A 13,370-nucleotide genomic window follows, 5' to 3' on the forward strand; every position below is an offset into this window, starting at 1 on the left:
CCCACCTCTTTATCTATACACTCCCCATCCGTGGCCCCACCAAGTCGCGGGATCTCCTGGTTAACCTCCTCCTAGCCTTGGCTAAAACAGCCATTTATAAGACCAGAGAGCGGAGGTTGGCTCATGAGGCGTCCTGCGATTGTGAGGCCGTTTTCCGACTCTCAGTACATTCACGTATCCGGGCGGAGTTCCTCTGGGCAGCGTCCACCGACTCCCTTGACACCTTTGAGGAGCGGTGGGCGCTGTCCGGGGTTCTCTGCTCGGTGACCCCGTCCGGTTCCCTCCGTCTGACCCTCTGATTGAGGGAAAGAGCGAGAGCCGCCAGTCACAGCCGTTAGTTGCTGTGAATACCATCATTACTGTCTTCTAGGAGGGGTCCTATAATACATGGGTGTACCCCCTTCCCTCCCAACCACCCACCCCGCAGCCGTGCCCATCTTGTCGGGCACTCTCGGGAGAGGGAGGGTCGGTGACCCTGGGCGTGGCACTAGGTAACTCGAGAGGGTGGAAGACCACGAGTGTCGAGGAAGCCCCCCCGCTCTAGGCCACCAGGTAACTCAGGAGGGTGGAAGACCACGAGTGTCGAGGAAGCCCCCCCGCTCTGGGCCTGGGCTACCTGAACACCTCTCCCTCCTGAAAAGCTGTTGTGTTATACCTTCTGATTGCGTTGTGTTGTTGCTAAGTTTTTCTTTATCCTTTTGTACTCTCTGTAATTGTTACAAATAAATTTCTTTTCTGTTTCAAAAAAAAAAAAAAAAAAAAAAAAAAAAAAACCTTCCCTGTTGGGAAACGGAACGTCCTTTGCTTGCTCCTCAGCTATCTGCTTTCTATTCTTTTCTAAAGCCCCCTGGCCTGGATTTTTCTTACTTTTTGAACCTGCCTTAGTTTTCCCTTCTGACCGGGCCAGACACTTTTTGTTTTGGTTTGATTTTTGTTATTTTTTTTCTTCTTGCCGTTTACGTGCTGGTCGGCCTCCAGCTTGCCACCAGCACCTGCCCCCCCCCCCGCCTGCTTTCGGGCGCAGCTATTTGCCTCAGCCGAGCCCCCCAGAGGGGAGGGGGGAAGATTGCCGATTTTGCTATCCGGAGGGGGGAGTGGAAACCCCCAGACCCAGTCGTTTTGCTAGCAGCTCGGATTTTACTTCTTATCTTTACAACATTCTCAGCATGCCGGAAGCTTTGGAACACAGCAAACACAGCTGGAGAAGAAGATTTCAGAAGACAGGAGAAATAACCCAGGGAAGCTACAAATCATCGTGAAGGGGGCCGTAAGACTGAGTAATTTTCTGAATTATACTCCTGTGGGGGGGAGTTTGACTGTGGTTTACTTGCGTTTGCGGCGGCACAGGGGGTGTGGCGTGGAGCCCTCCCCCCCGATCCATCGGTGCCCCTAACCCTCCCACCATTACTACAACTGTTACCCCCCCCCGCCGTCCGTCCCTGCTGGCAACCTGCCATCTGCCTTCGGATCCAGCTGTTCGCTTTCACTTTGCCTTTCGGACCGGACATAACAGCCGACCAACCGAGACTCTTTGGACTAACGTGTGTGGATCTGCACCCCCCCCCCCGGATTGCTTATCCCACAGCCTGCCCCTATTACCGGACCCCGATTGTTTTCCCCTCCCCTCCCAGTCCACCCCTTCGGCATTCCCCCCCCCCGCCTGCAGCCCAGCAGGGAGGAGCAGTTACTCTGCTTTCCCCTCCCTCCTCCTCCTTCCGGTGTCTCCCCGTCTCTCCCTGCTCACAATGGCGGGGAATGAGAGGGGCGAGGCCCCCCCAACAAAATCAGTTGTCCCTCCCCCACCTCCCCCCCCACCCAACCCCCAAGGTCCCCCCCCCACTATTGTTAAGATACTTGCCGCCACCCTTCGCTGGGGCACCGGCAGCAGGAGGCACCGGGGTGATTACTGCTGCTGCTGCGCCCACCGCCCCCCCAGATTCTAGGAACCCCCCCCCCCCAGCTGGCCAGAAGGGCCAGGGCGGGAAGAAAGGAAAGGGCCCCGCTAAAACCACTAAGCCCTCCATGGCAGGGGCTGCCCCCACCGCTGTGGCCTCGTCATCAACCGTGGCGCCCCTCCCTGTGTTTCCCTCCACCAGCTCTGCGATTGTCCCTCCCCCGGCCCCCAGGACGTATGCCTGGGCGGTGACGGGCTCCCCCTGCCTGCCGCCTCGTCATCTCGCCCCCCCCCGCCTCCGCTACCATCACCAGCGGCCGAGGCCTTTTCCCTGCCTTGACCAGGAGGCACGGTGTCCGTTGCCTCCTGGTGCCCGCCTCGCCCCACATGGAGACATACGTGCAGGCGTTGGTGAAGGTGGTAGGACCCACGGTTATTGTGGCCGAGGTGCTAGGGGTCACTGAAGCCATGCTGGGCCACCTGCTGCACTTTCGAGTCCATATGGAGGGGCTCGTGGTCAAGCTTGTTAACATTTATGCCCCGCAAATCAGCTCAAGGCGGCCACAATTCTATCAGTGGGTGTCCGACTTTCTTGGCACCCTAGATTCGCACGAGTGCCTGGTCCTGGGAGGGGACTTTAACACCACCCTCGAGGAACGGGACCACTCAGGGGCCGAGCCGAGCCCGGCCGCTGCGAATATTCTCCGAGGGATAGTTGAACATCACTCCCTAGTGGACGTCTGGCGTGACCATCACCCAGATGACACTTCCACATTCACTTTTGTCCGGGTGGAGGCCCATCGGTCACACCACTCTCGGTTGGACCGTATTTACTTATCCCGTTTCCATCTTTCACAGGCCCACTCCTCCGCCATTCGGCCGGCCCCATTCTCTGACCATCATTTAGTCACCGTAATGGTCTCCCTCCGTGCAGAGAGACCGGGGCCGGCCTATTGGCACTTTAACAACAGCCTGTTGGAGGATGAGAGCTTCGTGATGTCCTTCCGGGAGTTTTGGCTGGCCTGGCGAGAGCAGTGGCGTGCCTTTCCCTCGGTGTGGTGATGGTGGGATCTCGGGAAGGTGCGCGCCAAGCTCTTCTGCTGTGACTACACTCGGGGCACCAGCCGACGGCGAAATGCGGCAATAGAGCAGTTGGAACGGGAGGTCTTAGAGATGGAGAAGCACCTGGCCGCCAACCCCGAGTACCCGTCCCTCTGCGGAGCGTGCCGGGAGAAGCGGGAGGAGCTCCGGGCCCTCGAGGACCACCGGGCCCGAGGTACCTTCGTTCGGTCCCTCATCCGCCTCCTTCGGGAGATGGACCGCGACTCCCGCTTCTTCTATGCCTTGGAGAAAATGAGGGGGGCCAAGAAACACGTCACCTGCCTTCTTGCGGAAGATGGCACCCCCCTCACGGATCCAGAGGAGATGTGTGGGAGGGCCAGTGACTTCTACACAAGCCTTTTCTCCCTGGATCCGACCAATCCTGGCGCTTGCAGAGTTCTCTGGGAGGAACTCCCCACGGTCAGCGTGGGCGACCAAGACCGACTAGAGCTGCCTCTCACCCTGGCCGAGTTCTCGGAAGCCCTCCGTCGCATGCCCACCAATAAATCTCCGGCCATGGACGGGCTGACCGTGGAGTTTTACCGCGCGTTCTGGGACATCCTCGGCCCAGACCTAGTCACCGTCTGGGCTGAGTCCTTGCAGAGCGGGGTCCTCCCTCTGTTGTGCAGGCGAGCGGTGCTCGCCTTGCTGCCGAAGAAGGGGGACCTCCGCGATTTACGAAACTGGCGTTCCGTCTCACTCCTTAGAACGGATTACAAAATCGTAGCGAAAGCAATCTCACTGCAGCTAGGGTCCGTGATGGCGGACGTGATCCACCCAGACCAGACCTACACTGTCCCGGGTCGCAGCATTTTTGACAAGCTCTTTCTAGTCCAAGACCTTTTGGAACTTGGGCGGAGAGATGGTCTGTCGTTCGCCCTCCTGTCTCTTGATCAGAAGGCGTTCAATAGAGTAGACCATGGGTACCTCCTGAGCACTCTGCAGGCGTTTGGATTCGGACCTCAGTTTGTGAGTTTTCTCCGGGTGCTGTATGCCTCCGCGGAGTGTTTGGTTAGGCTCAACTGGACCCTGACTGAACCGGTCAGCTTCGGGCGAGGAGTGCGGCAGGGGTGCCCCCTCTCAGGCCAGTTGTACGCTCTGGCGATAGAGCCTTTCCTCTGTCTCCTCCGCAGGAGGATGACAGGGTTGGTGCTGCGGGAGCCGGAGCTGCGGCTGGTCCTGTCGGCGTACGCCAATGACATACTCCTCGTGATCCAGGACCCGGGCGACTTGGCGCGAGTGGAGGCATGCCATGCCATCTATTCGGCAGCCTCCTCCGCCCGAGTCAACTGGGTCAAGAGCTCTGGCTTGGCGGTGGGGGACTGGCGGCAGGTAAGCTCCCTCCCACCCGCGCTTCAGACCATCCGGTGGAGTGCGGGCCCACTGCTCTATCTCGGCATTTACCTTTCCGCCACGCACCCTTCCCTGCCGGAGAACTGGCAAAATTTAGAGGGCGGGGTGATAGAGCGGATCCGGAGATGGACGAGGCTACTCCGATGTCTCTCCCTCCGAGGGAGAGCACTGGTGCTTAACCAACTAGTCCTGTCCACGCTCTGGTACCGGCTCAACACCCTGGCCCTGGCCCCGGGTTTCCTGACCCACCTCCGGAGATTGATTCTAGAGTTCTTCTGGTCAGGAATGCACTGGGCCCCTGCTGGAGTTCTTCATCTACCCCTGAAGGAAGGAGGGCAGGGCCTGAAGTGTCTGTACACTCAGGTCCGCGTTTTCCACCTCCAGGCCCTGCAGAGGCTCTTTTATAGTGCACGTAGTTCGGCGTGGAGCATACTGGCGCACGCCTTCCTGCGCCGTTTCCAAGGGCTTCGATACGACCGGCAGCTCTTTTATCTTTCTCCGAGGGGTTTTCCGCGAGACCTCTCCGGGCTGCCGGTCTTCTACCAGGACCTTCTCCGGACCTGGAAACTGTTTCTAACAACCAGGTCCGTGGCGGCCACCGTGGGAGCAGATCTCCTCACGGAGCCCCTGCTACACAACCCCCAGCTCCGTGTGCAGGTGGCGGAGTCCCGCTCGGCGCACCAGAGGTTGGTCCTGGCGGAAGTCACGAGGGTCGGAGACCTCCTGGACTACGACCGGAGAGACTGGCTGGATCCCTTGACGCTCGCTCGGCGCATGGGGCTCTCCAGCCTCCGTACCCCCCGGCGCGTACTTCAGGAGGTGAAGGCCGCCTTGACCCCTGCTGCTCGGGCTTATGTTAGCCGAGCCTTGTGCGAGGGCGCACCCCGCCCATCCCTTACCCCAGGCCCGCCGGACCTTTCCATCGGGCCCCTACCCCGTAGATCCCAACAAACCCCTCACCCTTTCACTGCAAGCCGGCTGCACGGACTGCAGCCGGTTAGCTTTCAAATTACACCACGGAAATACTTATATACACTTACGCTTCACACCCTTCACGCCCACACCCTGGTGTCCCGCCCCGATACAAAGTGGCGGGACCTCCTGCCACCTTTGGAGGGTGAGCAACCTCGGTGGGCCAGCCTGTATTCCACCTTGGTCCCAAGGCCCGTCGGGGACATTAGTTGGCGGCTCCTTCACGGAGCTGTGAGCACGGGCGTGTTTTTGACACGGTTTACCCCCATCCTGGACACTTGTCCTTTTTGTAATGTGAGGGAAACCCTGGCGCACGTATATTTAGAGTGTGCCAGATTGCAGCCCCTTTTCCGGCTCCTCACAAATATTTTATTACGCTTCTGGCTTCATTTCTCCCCTCACCTTTTTATCTATACACTTCCCATCCGTGGCCCCACAAAGTCGCGGGATCTTCTGGTCAACCTCCTCCTAGCCTTGGCTAAAACAGCCATTTATAAGACCAGAGAGAGGAGGTTGGCCCATGAAACGTCCTGCGATTGTGGGGCCTTTTTCCGATCCTCAGTACATTCACGTATCCGGACGGAGTTCCTCTGGGCGGCGTCCACCGACTCCCTTGACGCTTTCGAGGAGCGGTGGGCGCTGTCCGGGGTTCTCTGCTCAGCGACCCCGTCCGGTTCCCTCCGTCTGACCCTTTGATTGAGGGGAAGAGCGAGAGATGCCAGCCCCAGCCGTTGCCGCTGTGGATACCATCATTCCTGTCATCTAGGAGGGGTCCTATAATACATGGGTGTATACCCCCCCCACCCCTAAACCGCCCACCCCGCAGCCGTGCCCATCTTACCGGGCACTCTCAGGAGAGGGAGGATCGGTGACACTGGGCGCGGCACTAGGTAACTCGAGGGGGTGGAAGACCACGAGTGTTGAGGAAGCCCCCCCGCTCTAGGCCACCAGATAACTCAGGAGGGTGGAAGACCACGAGTGTCGAGGAAGCCCCCCTGCTCTGGGCCCAGGCTAGCCTGAACACTTCTCCCTCCTGAAAGCTGCTGTGTTATACCTTCTGTTTGCGTTGTTTTGTTGCATAGCTGTTTTGTTTCCTTTGGTAATTCTTGTAAGTGTTACCAATAAATTTCTTTTCTGTTTCAAAAAACAAAAACCTTCCCTGTTACCTTACCCAGGGAAAAGGGACCTACTTAGCCTGCTCTCCTGCTGCTGCCCTCTGGCCTGGGCTTTCCTTGCTTTTTGCCCCTGCTTTCAGCTTCCCCCCCAGCCGGGCCAGATGCTCTCCCCCCTTTCTTTTCTTTTTGTTGTTTTTTTTTCTTTCTCTGCTGTTGCTAGAGTGCTGGCCAGCTGCCGGCCGGCTGTTAGCCCCCGCCCACCCTCGGACACTGCTGCCTCTCCAGTTGAACACCCCCCCCCGAGAGAGAGGGGGCCTGCCAGCCCACTTCCCCAGAAGGGGGGGAGTGGAAGGACCCAGCCCCCAGACCCAGCCGCTTGCTGTTTGTCTGCGGACCCGTCTCTGGTTGAGAGGACTCTTATCACTTGCTCTGGCATTTTTGGAATGCTGCTGCTGCAAAAAAAAAATCCCAGAACAGACAGAGAAAAAGCCATCCACTGGAGGAACACTGCCCGGGGAATCTACAAATCGCCATGGAGGGGGCCTAAGACTGAGTCATTTTTGAACTGTGCTCTCATGTGGGGGGAGGCCTTGATTGTGTCTTAACTGTGTTTGTAGGGACACAGGGGGTGTGGCACGGAGCTGCCCCCTATCCATCTGTGTCCTCCCAACCCCCACACCACAATCTTCACCCCCCCCACTCCACCATCTTTGCTTGCTGTCAAACATCTGCCTCTGGACTCAGCTGCTCACCCTGATTCCACCGCGTGGGCCAGAAGCACCAGCCAACCAAACAGGACTCTCTGGACAAGCGTACGGTGGTTCATGTGCCCACCCCCAAATTGTCCACCCTACAGCTTGTCCCTTTCTACCTGACCCCAACTCCTGTTAATCATCTGCCCCCGCTGGGGCATTGGCAATGGAGGGCACCGGGGTGACCTCTGCCGCTGCCATGCCAGGACATATGCCCGGGCGGCGGCAGCCCCCCCGCCTGCTGCCTCATCATCTCTCCCACCCACCGCCTCTGCCACCATCAATAGCGGCCAGGGCCCCTTTCCCACCATGACAAGGAAGCACAGTGTCCGATGCCACCTGGTGCCCGCCACGCCCCACGTGGAGACCTACGTGCGGCGTTGGCGAGGGTGGTGGGGCCCTCAGCCATTGTGGCGGCCTCCAAAATGTACGGGAAGGTCGTTTTTTTCTTAGCATCGGAGGCTGCCGCCCAGGAAGAGGTGGAGAGGGGCCTAGCGGGGTGGGGGGTGTTTGTCCCCCTAGAGCTGCTAAAGGACCTGAGCGTCTGCCTGGTCCTGACCTCTGTCCCTCCTTTTCTCCCCAGTGCTGCCCTGCTACCCGCCCTCTCCACCCTGGGGAAACCTGTTTCTGTTATCAGCCCTCTCCCATTGGGCTGCAAGGACCCCACCCTCCGTCACATTTTTTCCTTCCATCGGCAAGTGCAACTTTTACTGCTGTTGGCGGCGCGTGACGGAGTGGCACTCTAAGGGTCCTTCCTAGTCCCCCATCAGGGGGCCCGTTACCAGGTGTACTTTTCACGGGGGAAGCCCGGTGCTACCTCTGCTGGGCGTCGGTGCATATCCGGAGGGACTGCCCCTTAGCCCGGCAAGGAGGGGCACCTGGGATCCCCGTGACCCAGCAGGACATCGGCCCCGTCATTGCTGACACCCCTGGCCACCCGGTACCCAAACCCGCCCCCCCTCCTCTTCGGACCACCGCTACTCCCACTCAGGCTCAAGGGGCACCTCCCCTACAACGCCCAGACAAGCAGGAGAGCCCCGCCCTCGATGCTGACAATCTAGCGGGGCCTATGGAGGAAGGTGTGGTAGAGATACCACCAGGCATGGGAGAGAGCCTGCCCTAGGGAGAATCCTCCCTCCCTTATGCTGCCCCACCGTTCCCCCTCAAGTCCCTGAGCCATCGCCTTTACCCCCTGACACGACCCCTGCTAACCAGACCCCAGATGATGCCATGGAGGGCTGGGCCCTAGTCCAGGGGAGGTGAGGCAAGCAGAAGGCTCAAGCTCCGCCTCATCTACCCGAGGTGGAGGCCCCCCGGAAGACCAGGAAGGGGGGCACCAATGCCGAACGTTCCGCTTTGCCCACAAGTGTGTCTCATCCACCGGTGTCAGCCAGGAAAGACGTGGCAGCACCGGAGGGTAGTGTCTCCCCTCCATGGGAAACCCTCCCCTCTGAGACCCTCAGGAAGCCCCTTCTGTCCTGACACTACCCGAAGCCCCTGTAAACCCCGAGGCAACCATTGTGGCGGGTGCCGGCGGGGAGAACCCCAGGGTGGCGGAAAGTGTCCTCTCCTCCATGTTCAAGGAGATTGAGGCCTTAGATCTGACCCCAGTCGCCCAGAGGGAGGATGACCTTTTGCCAGCAAATCTCAATCTGGGCGACCTCACTCCACCCCTCTTTTCCCCATGCTCCCTCCCCTTAACTGCTGCTTCCACTCCCACCTCCGAGGAGCCCCTGGACTCCTCCACCGACACAGCCGCTGATGACACCCCGCTGATGACCACCGAGCCTCCTCAGGTGACAGCCGGCACCACACGGTCGGGACACGAGTCGCCAGGGGCACCCCCCATTGGTGCGGAGCAATCGACTTTCTTTCCGGGCGGGGGCCCTACAGAAGATAATCCACCTCCTGATGTGGTGGCCGCTAAATCCACAACAAAGCGCGTGCCCAGTATCACTGAGAGCTCCCTCCCCACCCCCTTAACCTTTGAGCCTGATCGGGAGGCGCCACCATCCAGCTGCTTGCCTGTCAAAACCCAGAACCTCGTCTCTGCCTCTGCCTCTGCCCCTGCCCCTGCCCCTATCCAATTTACTTCCTGCAATGTCATTGCCACTCCTGGGGCTGTCTCCTTCCCTTTCCCAACTGATGACCCTCAGGGAGCGGCTTTTGTGTTCTCCTACCCCGACCCATTAGGAGCTGCTATTTTCCCTCCACTGCCCCCTATCGCCCCAGAGCTTGAGGCGGGTCTAGAAGCTTCAGCCCATCAGGCACCCCGTCGGGGATCCGCACCCTGCTTGTCTGATTTAGTGGACCACAGGGCTGCACCAAGGGCCCCGCCGGGGAACAACCGGGAAACCGTAACCCCACCCCCCCATGAGCTGTGAGGAGAGCTGCGGGAGTTTTTAGAGGATGTCCGTGGCTCCCGCAACAAGGTACAACTTGCTCTCCAGCGATGGGGGGACTTTCATCAAATCCTCCGAGCCGCGAGGGCTCTCATGGAGGAGGGTAAAAGGACCGGGAAGCAGGCCGCCGCAGCCTACCAGCGGGTCCGCCTCTTCCATGACTCCTTACTTACCTACGGGGTAGGTCACGGACTGTTGCACAGACCGTCGGGAGCCGCGAGCGTCCCTGCCAGCGAGGATCCCCCCAGCCCTCCTCATGGTACCTCTTATCATCGCAACGTTGAACACCCGGGGCTATAGGATGGGTCTCCGCAGGTCCCAGGTGCTCTCCTTCCTTCGGGAGGGGAGTACTCTGTGGTTTTCCTGCAGGAGACCCATATGGATCTGACCGCCGAAGACAGCTGGCAGATGGACTGGGGGGACAGGGTCTACTTTAGCCATCTCACAGTTCGTACGGCTGGAGTGGCGACCCTGTTCTCCCCCGACCTACGGCCCGAGGTCCTGGGGGTCGCTGAGGCTGTGCCTGGTCATCTGCTGCACCTCTGGGCCCGTATGGAGGGGCTCGTGGTCAACCTTGTTAATGTCTATGCCCCGACATCGAGCCAAGAGCGGCTGCCATTCTATCAGCAGGCATCCGCCTTCCTCGGCACCTTGGATCCTCATGAGTACCTGGTCCTGGGAGGGGACTTTAATATCACCCTCAAGGAGCGGGACTGCTCGGGGACCGAGCAGAGCCCGGCTGCCGCAGATGTCCTCCGGGAGATAACTGAACACCACTCCCTGGTGGACGTCTGGCGCGACCACCACCCAGCTGACATTTCCACATTCACTTTTGTCCAGGTGGAGGCCCATCAGTTGTGCCACTCCCGGTTGGACTGTATTTATTTATCATGCTCCCATCTTTCACGAGCCCACTCCTCCAGCATCCGGGCGGCCCCTTTTTCTGACCATCATTTACACACCGTGACGGCCTCCCTCTGCGCGGAGAGGCTGGGGCCGGCCTATTGGCATTTCAACAACAGCTTGTTGGAGGATGTGGGCTTCATGACATCCTTCCGGAAGTTCTGGCTGGCCTGGCGAGGGCAGCGGCATGCCTTTCCCCAGCGCAGCGGTGGTGGGACCTGGGGAAGATGCGCGCCCACCTCTTCTGCCGTGACTACACCCGGTGCACCAGCCGACGGAGGGATGCGGCGATAGAGCAGTTGGAATGGGAGGTCTTAGAGCTGGAGAGGCGTCTGGCCGCCAGCCCCGAGGATCCGCCCCTCTGCGGAGCGTGCTGGAAGAAGCGGAAGGAGCTCCGGGCCCTCAAGGACCATTGGGCCCGGGGTGCCTTTGTTTGATCCCGCATCTGTCTCCTTTGGGAGATGGATCGCGGCTCCCGCTTCTTCTACACCCTGGAGAAAAGGAGGAGGGCCAAGAAACATGTCACCTGCCTTCTGGCAGAAGACCGCACCCCCCTCACGAATCCAGTGGAGATGTGCAGGAGGGTGAGAGCCTTCTACGCAAGCCTTTTCTCCCCGGATCCGACTAATCCTAACGCTTGCAGAGTGCTCTGGGAGGAGCTCCCTACAGTCAGCGCAGGCGACCAAGACCGGCTAGAACTGCCTCTCACTCTGGCCGAGTTCTCAGACGCCCTCCATCGCATGCCCACCAATAAATCTCTGGGCACAGATGGACTGACCATGGAGTTCTACCGTGTGTTCTGGGACGTCCTCGGCCCAGACCTAGTCACTGTCTGGGCTGAGTCCTTGCAGAGCGGGGTCCTCCCTCTTTTGTGCAGGAAAGCCATGCTCGCCTTATTGCCGAAGAGGGGGACCTCCGCGATTTATGAAATTGGCGTCCCGTCTCGGTCGTCAGCACGGACTACAAAGTCATGGCAAAAGCAATCTCGCTGCGGCTAGGGTCTGTGCTAGCGGACGTGGTCCACCCAGACCAGACCTACACCATCCTGGGCCGCAGCATCTTTGGCAACCTATATCTGGTCCGGGACCTTTTGGAACTCGGGTGTAGGGATGGTCTGTCTTTCGCGCTCCTGTCCTTGGATCAGGAGAAGGCGTTCGACAGGGTGGATCACGGGTACCTCCTTAACACTCTGCAAGTGTTTGGCTTTGGACCCCAGTTTGTGGGTTTTCTCCAGGTGCTGTATGCCTCCGCAGAGTGTCTGGTCAGGCTCAACTGGCCCCTGACCGAACCGGTCAGCTTCGGGCGAGGAGTACGGCAGGAGTGCCCCCTCTTGGCCCAGCTGTTTGCTCTGGCGATTGAGCCCTTCCTCCATCTCCTCTGAAGGAGGTTGACAGGGTTGGTGCTGCGGGAGCCGGAGCTGTGGCTGGTCCTGTCGGCGTACGCTGATGACGTGCTCCTCGTGGTCCAGGACCCGGGCGACTTGGCGCAGGTGGAGGCTTGCCAGGCCATCTATTCGGCAGCCTCCTCCACCCTGGTCAACTGGGTCAAGAGCTCTGGCCTGGTGGTTGGGGACAGCTGGCAGGTGAGCTCCCTCCCACCCGCGCTTCAGGCCATCTGGTGGAGCCCGGGCCCACTGCTCTATCTCAGCATTTACCTTTCTGCCACTCATCCCTCTCCGCCGGAGAACTGGCAAAATTTAGAGGATGGGGTGATAGAGCGGCTCCAGAAATGGACAAGACTACTCCGGTGCCTCTCCCTTCGAGGGAGAGCACGGGTGCTTAAATAACTAGTCCTGTCCATGCTCTGGTACTGGCTCAACACCCTGGTCCCAGCCCCGGGTTTCCTGGCCAACCTCTGGACATCGATTCTGGAGTTCTTTTGGTCAGGACTGCACTGGGTCCCTGCAGGGGTTCTCCATCTACCCCTGGAGGAGGGAGGGCAGGGCCTGAAATGTCTGCACACTCAGGTCCATGTCTTCCGCCTCCAGGCCCTTCAGAGACTCTTTTATGGTGCAGGTAGTCCAGCATGGAGCATACTGGTGCACGCCTTCCTGCACCGCTTCCGAAGGCTCCGATACGACCGACAGCTCCTTTATCTCCATCTGAGAGGTCTTCCGCGAGACCCCTCCAGGCTGCCAGTCTTCTACCAGGACCTCCTCCGGACCTGGAAACTGTTTTCAACGACCAGGTCCGTGGCGGCCACCGAGGGGGCAGATCTCCTCGCGGAGCCCCTGCTACACAACCCCCAGCTCCGCATGTAGGTGGCGGAGTCCCGCTCGGTGCACCAGAGGTTGGTCCTGGCAGAAGTCACGAGAGTCGGAGACCTCCTGGACTACGACCGGGGAGACTGGCTGGATTCCCGATGCTTGCTCAGCGCATGGGGCTCTTCAGACCTCATACTCCCCAGTGCATACTTCAGGAGGCGAAGGTCACTTTGCCGTCTGCTGCTCAGGTTTATCTCGACTGGGTCCTGCCCGAGGGTGCGCCCCGCCCACCCTCTACCTCAGGCCCACTGGACCTTTTAATTGGGCCCCTGCCCTGTGGACCCAACCGACCCTCTCACCTCTTCACTGTGAGCCGGCTGCACAAGATGCAGCCGGTCTGCTTCCAAACCGCGCCAAGGAAACATCTATACATGTGTGACTTTAAAGTTTTCAAGATGTGTAGCTCTAAAAGTTTTAAAGCCTGTTTGTGCTATCACAATTTTCACTAGTCTTAAATGTAGACATCCAAAATCGCAAATACAAAGTACAAAAAAATCCAATGAAATATTTATAAATCAAGGAGAAGTTGTCAATGGCAACTGGCAGATAATTATAACCCTCTCCTTTCTCTCCAGCCCTAGACCACATTTGGAGGACTTAGATGTGGACACCTTC

Source organism: Caretta caretta, chromosome 6 (assembly GCF_965140235.1).
Source record: "Caretta caretta isolate rCarCar2 chromosome 6, rCarCar1.hap1, whole genome shotgun sequence".
Taxonomy (NCBI): Eukaryota; Metazoa; Chordata; order Testudines; family Cheloniidae; genus Caretta; species Caretta caretta.